Here is a 7,843-nt window from a genome sequence, read left to right as displayed (position 1 = left end):
GACAGTTACTGGTTATCACAGTTGCTCTAAAATACTAAAATATATACTAAATACTAAAATATATAAACAATACTATTCATATTATACTATTTATTTTTATTCAAAATAAAATTGTAGCTTGTGAAGAAATATGGGAAATCTTTAAAACTGAGCTTTCTTTCATTTCCTGAAATTTTCTTCTGATCAAAACAGATGAACAATAACATATGTATTATTCTCAAACCTTATTTAAATCTTTTATCTTTTTAAGTGTTGGATACTTATGTAAAGCTCTTTCAAATCCAAACTTCCAAATATTTGTGAAACATATAACTGTATAGTTGCTTCATATTCTATAACGGGATAATCCTGAACTCAAAATTAGGAATAAATAAAAAATTAATAAACACCAAACCACAAAAATTTCCAATATTTCCAAAATTTCTATAAACATAGCTATTTTCATGTAGGATCTCAAAGCATTTGATGCAGACTAAATAGTAAAAATGTGATGATTACTCTGTATGGTACATGAAAAGCGTTATCTTGGCTCTATAAATATGAACTCAATACAGCTGTCCTGTGAGCTACTTCAAATCACACAGTAATTAGACAGAATTAGGACTAGTGAACTTAAATGGTCTGACTTTCAAATTCCATTCCTAACACCAGCCTAATTCAGAGACACTTAAATTATGAAGAAATACTAATAAGATGGACATTATCTGTTTTTGTTTCCCTTTGATATCACCTCATTAGTGAGATTTAATAAATGTTCAGCTTTTTTTTTTTTATTTCCCCGACAGATCTCTTCTAACTCAATATTGTCTAAGGACTATGAATTCAAAAATACAAACAAAACAGCTGGTCATGAGCATAACAATGTTATTTATGATGATATTATACATTAAAAGTATTTAACATATTGACTTAAATGAAAAAGTTTTGACAATGGAGACAATAACATTTATTTTTTAAATGTTATGTTATTTTTTCTTTTCAAATACTAAGAAAAAAAAATGAATTCCATCTCTTCTAAAATGTAGCACAGATGACAAGACAGGAACATGTTTAATGCCATGAAGACAAGTCTTGACTCACTTGGAGTACCATTTGCATATACAGATATCTCTACCGAGACTAATGAGATTGGTTATGTGTGAGTTACACTGATGAAGGGATTTCTGGTCTGCTTTGCAGATTGTAAATACTTGAAGGGTGTACTCTATCTTCATATTTGTTTTCAAAGTATCAAGATCTTTGTATTAAAATTTGCAAATATATGCACATGCACATGTACATATGTATACAGCATGTGCACATACATAAATATTATTATAAGATTTATAACAAGCAATTTGTTATTTTACAGAGGCACCTGTTTCTGCACATATATTTTTTCTCCAGCTTGAATATCACACAAAATGTTCATGACACTCAGCAGCAATTGTCATGGTGGATAGAGCAACTTCATAGAATAAAACTCAGGAACTGATAAACATTCTCCATTAAAATGTGTTTTCACCATAGTACTCCACCAAAATAAGTTAACTTTTTCTTTGATGCATTTGTACTGTAACCTTTATTTAATTGTTTTGATATATGCAATAATTGTTACTTCAGTAATAAACTTGTTTATATTCAAAAAGTATTTAATCCTTGTATGGCTCTTTTGGTGTCTTTTTTGAGACTGAAGTGCCTTCTTGTCATACTCTGATGTCTTCTATGAGAGTCTTTTATAGTTAACATATTGAGATGAATTCATATTTGCCACCTATCCAGCATCGAGAAAAAAATACAGAATTGATGTCTTCCTCTACTCGTAATCTTTGGGGTTTTTGTTATACATACATAATTTATATTCATACATGATAATTATCCTTACTATGTAAAAGGAATGATGTGAGAAAACAGAAGAGTGATATTGCAGTAGGAAAAAAATGAGGGAAACAGCTACTGCAGTATTTTGTAAAAGGGGAAGGAAGAAGGTACTTTGAAGTGGAAGGAAGAAGGTACAAAATAAATAATGTGTTTGGCATTTATCACTTACAGAGGGAAAGACACCTTTTACTATGGTTTATTCTTATAAAAGGAAAAAAAAAGACATTAATTCTTTCAGACTTTTCATATTTGTTAGATTTTATGTTTCAATTCACTTTCCTCTATACACTAAATTTATTTTGTCCATTATCATTCCATTCTACTTACAGTGAAAGTGGATAGGTGGCATAGGTTGTTATATATATATAATAAGTTAGGTTAATAACTTACATAAATTAGGTTAAAAAATATCAAGTTCTTTTGGCACAATGGCTCTTATCTTTTCACATATATAGAAATTCTTATTGCCTAGCTCTTAGGCAGGTGACTTTTATAAAAGATGTATGGTTTGTGGTTTTCACATCTCATATTACCACTGTGAACCTGAGTACAGACTCTGTTACTATGGACAGTGCATTTGAGGCATGTTTTCTGAAACTCTGTTTAATAACATTTGTTCAGAGGAAAAAGGAGAATGCTTTGTAGGTTAATGGAGAACACAAATCCAACATGAATTCAAGGTGACTAATGGATGTGCATTCAGGTACTTAAGTGCTGCATAAGATGCCAGCCTGAACTGGTAACAGGAAAACTCCATTAGTGTCGTATTATCATTTTTAGGTTTCACTAGGATCAAAAATGGAAGATGTGAAAGAAAGATTGATTTCTTATTTATTGACAAATGAATGTTAATGATATTTTGCTAAACATGTGGGACATAGAAAAGAAAAAGGAGGCTTCCAGAAGTAGTGAGGGACATGCAAGTCTATTTGGATCCCTGGAATTATTGTGTGCATACTCTGCTCTAGGCTTAGAATAAGGGGGCAGTATCTTCATCATGTGTATTTCTGAGTACTATATTAGAATGATGTGAATTGCTGCAGCATTCTAACATAGTACTCAGAAATACATCAGCTGAAATCTCACCTTGAAAATGACTATTTTCCAATGGAAGTTTAAGAGAGCCTAAGGTCATCACACCGGAGGTCAGCTAAAGGAGTTAGAGATTCCAGTTCATCCTATGGATCAGGAGGGTTAAACAAAATAAAATAAATAAAAAGGGGAAAAGAAAACAAACAAGCAAACAAAAAGCCTGTGGTTACCTTTAAAAGCCTACTTATTGTTATAATACATCTCCACAGAACTTGAAAGCTTCTTTCCAGCAGAAATGACCAAGACCATGTGTATACACATATATAGAATCAACCCAGCACCATCAAGGAAATTTTCTGCATGGACCACTTGATATGGCTCTTTCTTTTCCCTGAAGCAAATGTTTTCCATAATTGACATATATCACCTGATACATATACTTCCACCTGCTGTAATGCATGTTTACATTAATTCCTACATTGCTTTCAGTTCTCTGTCTTAAAAGACAAGTAGTTATATGCATAAAGCTTAAGTAAAAACAAATAAATAAATAAACAAATAGGTAAATAAATAAATAAAAGGATGTTTACCTCCCCAGCCTGAGCAATGTAGTAGATAATGTAATAGACAGAAGTAACAGCAGTCTAATATACTGTTTATCAGGGTGAATACAAGCAGGTACACATGGCAGAAAAGACGGCTTTCTTCAACACACTGTGCAGCAGTGATTTATCAGTGGTATTTCTGGAAAGGCAACAGGACAAATGAAATTGTGGAAGGTTAGAAGGCAAGTCTGAATGTGGCAAGTCAGCATGCGAGGTCAGTCTGTGCCCTTGAAAGTTAGCAGAGTTAACTCACAAAATCAAATATTTAAGCAAGGTTTCTAATGAGGTTATTGTCATGGTAACTGGATGTTTATATATCATATTTATAAGAAAAAAAAGTAAAAAAAGAAAAAAATTTGAAGTTTTCAAAATAACCGAAAGGAGATGAAAACATAAGTCAATGTGATTTTTTAAAAGATATAAATGTGGATATATTTTTGGTGGAAATTATTAAAATCTTTCTGTTCTGTGTCTGTGTTCTTTTCCAAATCATAGCCAACAATGTATTTCAAGTGGTCATTATTTACATGGCAGTGCCTACAACATGTCCTTAGTTGCTTTGCATTGCCTTTATTAATAATGTATCTCATATTACTTTCATATTGCACACTAAGATAAAGATAATTCTATGATTTAATTTCACATATTTTAGAAATATATTTGCCACCTTCGTTTTATTACATATGCCGAGTTAGTCCCAAGCTTACTCTCATCCGTAAGGAAATTTAATACAAGATTGAATTTTTTTTTACTCCTCTTTTTTCAACCATGTAAAAATTTAAAATAAAATCAAAAACAACAACAGGAAAAGTAATAGGTCTAACTTTAATTTCTTCATCTGTTTTTCAGATGTTCATCTGTCTCAGAACTAAGTTTTGATGGAAATCCCACCAAAATCAGTGAAACATTCTAGGTGTTTTAAACTGACTTTGGGTCAGAATCTTAGTGAAGATATCTCAGTGTGTGAAGCATTTAATAGTCTTCCTATATATTTTCTCTCTCTCTCTCTCTGCACATAAACCAAAAAAAAAAAAAAAAAAAAAAAAAAAGTTTCTTTCTGGTTTAATGTATAAAAAGGCAGGAAAGAAAGCATTAATTAATCTTCAGTGCTTTTTTTCCCCCTTTCTTTTATGCTAATATAATGATGCTACCACAATAAGACAATTCAATATACTTGACACATCTGCTATAAAACTATATATCTTACATTAAAGCAATCTGGCCTTCAAACATCTCTTCAGTGTCTTCGTGACAAAGAGGGGCACTAACTTATTGCCAGGGAGTGATACACTTTTCGATTTCTATAGTCTTGAGTGTTAAGAATATTATGAAAAAGGAGAAAAACAACAGTCCTGTCTCCAGCTTACCTCTAAGCTGTTTTTAAATTTAAGTGACTAACCAGTATGAAGCAATGTCATTGATCTTCTTGAGTATTTACCTGAAAAAGAAACACTGCTGTAGAGTCAGATGACCCAACATTATTTTAAAAAATATACAAAATTTTCTTCCCCTGAACCCAGGGGCACAAAAAGCTAGAATCTATGAGAAAAGAAAAAAAAATATATATATATATCTACTGCTCTTTCCATTTTCCTTTCTCACAATTTATAGCTTTTTACACATAGCTCTGACACTTAGTTCCAAATGCTCTGTGTTAAAGTGACCCCGAAAACAATACTTTGTGGCTTTGTATCCTTGTATATTGCTTCCCTCTGTATTTTCTTTGGAACTTGCTATTTTTTCCTCACATTCAGGGCTTTAATCCAGCCAGTCCCATATGTCTGGTTTTATCACCAAGTCACAGTAAGCCTCTCTTTTTAGTAAGGTACAGGAAAACAACAGATAACTCTTACTCAAGACCTGTGTGTACCTTTTTACAGGCAGAAGATCTTACAATTTCAGCTGTCTATTCTATAAAGGATGTAGGCAAGCTGGAAGTTTTTTCACACTTTATCTGAATGAGAGACATTATATCTATCAACTTCACTAAGGTTACCTTAACTCAGAACAAAGCGTTGAAGTGGAAGATTTAATGGGGAATACAAGCAAAGCTTGAACAGAAAGCTAGGACATCTTCACTCTTAACTTACATAAGTTAATTACATTTCTAAACCTGGGTGGTATGAATTCAGAGGCAGGTGTCCTGAATAATGCCAGTTGTCCCTTAAAAAAAAAAAAAAAAAAAAAGAAACAAAAGAACAACAACAACAACAAAAACAAGCAAGCAAAACAAACTAACTAACTAATCAATTTTCCCTGAGATGAGAAACTTAGCATTTCATAGTGTTTTTTCATTATGTAGCTACAGCATTTTGCTGTATTTAGTAAATGGCTAAGCAACCTATCAAGGTCTAGACTTATTTTGACTGTTATTCCACAAACTGTTGATTACCTGAATTTATGTCCAAGTCTACAAACATTTGTGACACTGAGAACAAGAGGAAAAAAAAATTATAAGGATATGGGCTATGTTGTGTTCTGACCACTCCTCTGTGGTCTTCCCTCCAATGAGCTCCATTTGACTCTCTTTGCAGTAGCCAAGATATGATAAAGGAGTAATCCTGTTGTTTAGATGACCAAAAAACAACAACAACAAGAGAAAAGACAAGTTTCTCTCATTAATAACAGGAAGGTTTATATTATATTTTACAAAGCCATAATTTTTAAAAATTCACTTTCAAAATGAAGTATTTTTCTAATACTGATTTAATGGCAAAATGTAGTACTGTACTTCTATGTTATTGACACTTCATTACTTTTGCAAAATATACTACAGAACATTTGCAAGTTATTATGAACAATCATAAAGCAATAAAATAAAATTATACTTTACAAATAAATGAGAAATATAATGCAATGAAATTTCCTTGCGTGTTAATTCTCAGAATTCCATACCTCATAATAGATCAACCAGCCATCATTAGTATAATTAGTAGAGATATAATCTAGACATATTTTTAAGCTTCTAACTGATGTCTCTGGGCTAGTGTTTCAACCACTGTAGCCTCCTTGAATACAGTGAAACTAGAAAAAATTATGGCTGGAAGAGAATTGACCCCATATATTTGCAACAAGACATTTCAAATGTATTGTATAAACCATGTAGAAGCTTTCCTGGGTCAAGGAAGGTTGTCATGTACATCCTGAAGTGGTGCATTTTCTAAACTATTTTGTACTCAGAGCTGTGACAGTTCATACCTACTAATAATAAGGTTGGCAGCACAATTCCATCTTGTTACAAAAGCACTTTTTTATGTATTTAAAATAATAATACTATGCTAAGACTAGTACAAGAACAGAAAAAAAAAAAGAAAATTAACACTAGGGGAGAAAGTGGAGTTTTATGTCATTGTTCATGTAAGATTGAACAATAAATAACACTGAAAGTATTCAAGTGGTGTTTCCAAAATTAGCAGCAGGAAATGCTTCAGCACCTCCTGGTACTGCATGCAGAAGGAAAAACAAATAAACAACAAACAAGAAAAACAATGAAAAGACTAAAACAAAGTTATCTGAAGTCAATTTTCCCAGAGTCCCAGAACCACGGAACAGCTGAGGTTGGAAGGGACTAATGGAAGTTATCTGGCCTAACCCCACTGCTTAATCAAGGACATCTGCAGCATATTGCCCCAGAACAATATTGTCCTGTTTTTGTCTAAGAGAGAGTTAATTTTCCTCCTAATAGCTGCTATGTTGCTGTGTTTAGGATTTAGCATGAGAATAATGTTGATAACAATGCTGATGTTTTAATTGTTGCAGAACAGTACTTACACAGAGCCAAGGACTTTTCCGCTTCCCATTCTGCCCTGCCAGTGAGGAGGCTGGTGTTGCACAAGGAGTTGGGATGGGACAGAACCAGGACTGTTGACCCCATCTGACCAAAGGGATATTCCATACAATATAGTGTCATGTTGAACAATTAATATGGGGTAGCTGGCTGGGGTGTGGAGGACCACTGCTTGGGGATGGGATGGTGCAGAATGGACATCAGTCAGCAGGTGGTGAGCAGTTGCATTGTGCATCACTTGTTTTGTACACATTATTTTTATTGCTATTATTATTATTATCATTATTATTTCTTTTCTGACCTAATAAACTATCTTTATCTCAACTCAAAAGCTTTTATTTTTTTTTTCTTCTCAATTTTTCCCCCATCCCACTGGGGGAAAAGGGTGAACAAATGGCTGTGTGGTGCTGAGCTACCAGCCAGGTTAAACCACAACACATGTCAAGATGTCTTTTGAAGATCTCCAACGAGGAAGACTTCACTGCATCTCTGGGCAACCAGAGAAAATGCTTCATCACCTGCACAGTAAAGAAGTGCTTCCTGATGTTCAGATGGAGCC

General features: G+C 33.0%; 1 long non-coding RNA gene across 3 annotated transcripts; it reads right to left on the bottom strand.

Annotated features, from left to right (window-relative positions):
- Positions 1-324: 324 nt before the first annotated feature.
- LOC308188561 lies at positions 325-7,341 on the bottom strand. 3 transcript variants are annotated; one of them, XR_013945585.1, is made up of 6 exons: positions 6,696-7,341; positions 5,890-6,058; positions 4,865-4,935; positions 3,483-3,636; positions 2,947-3,038; positions 325-1,753 (listed from the first exon to the last, which is right to left on the bottom strand). It is a non-coding gene; the product is annotated as an uncharacterized lncRNA (long non-coding RNA). The 3 variants fall into 3 exon arrangements; XR_013945586.1 differs by lacking the exon at positions 6,696-7,341 and adding an exon at positions 6,393-6,657; XR_013945587.1 differs by lacking the exons at positions 5,890-6,058; positions 6,696-7,341 and adding an exon at positions 5,494-5,602.
- Between the last annotated feature and the right edge of the window lie 502 nt (positions 7,342-7,843).

The sequence above is a fragment of the Anser brachyrhynchus genome, assembly GCF_964034855.1.
Source record: "Anser brachyrhynchus genome assembly, chromosome: 1".
Lineage (NCBI taxonomy): Eukaryota > Metazoa > Chordata > Aves > Anseriformes > Anatidae > Anser > Anser brachyrhynchus.
This window is presented reverse-complemented; position numbering and strand designations above follow the sequence as displayed.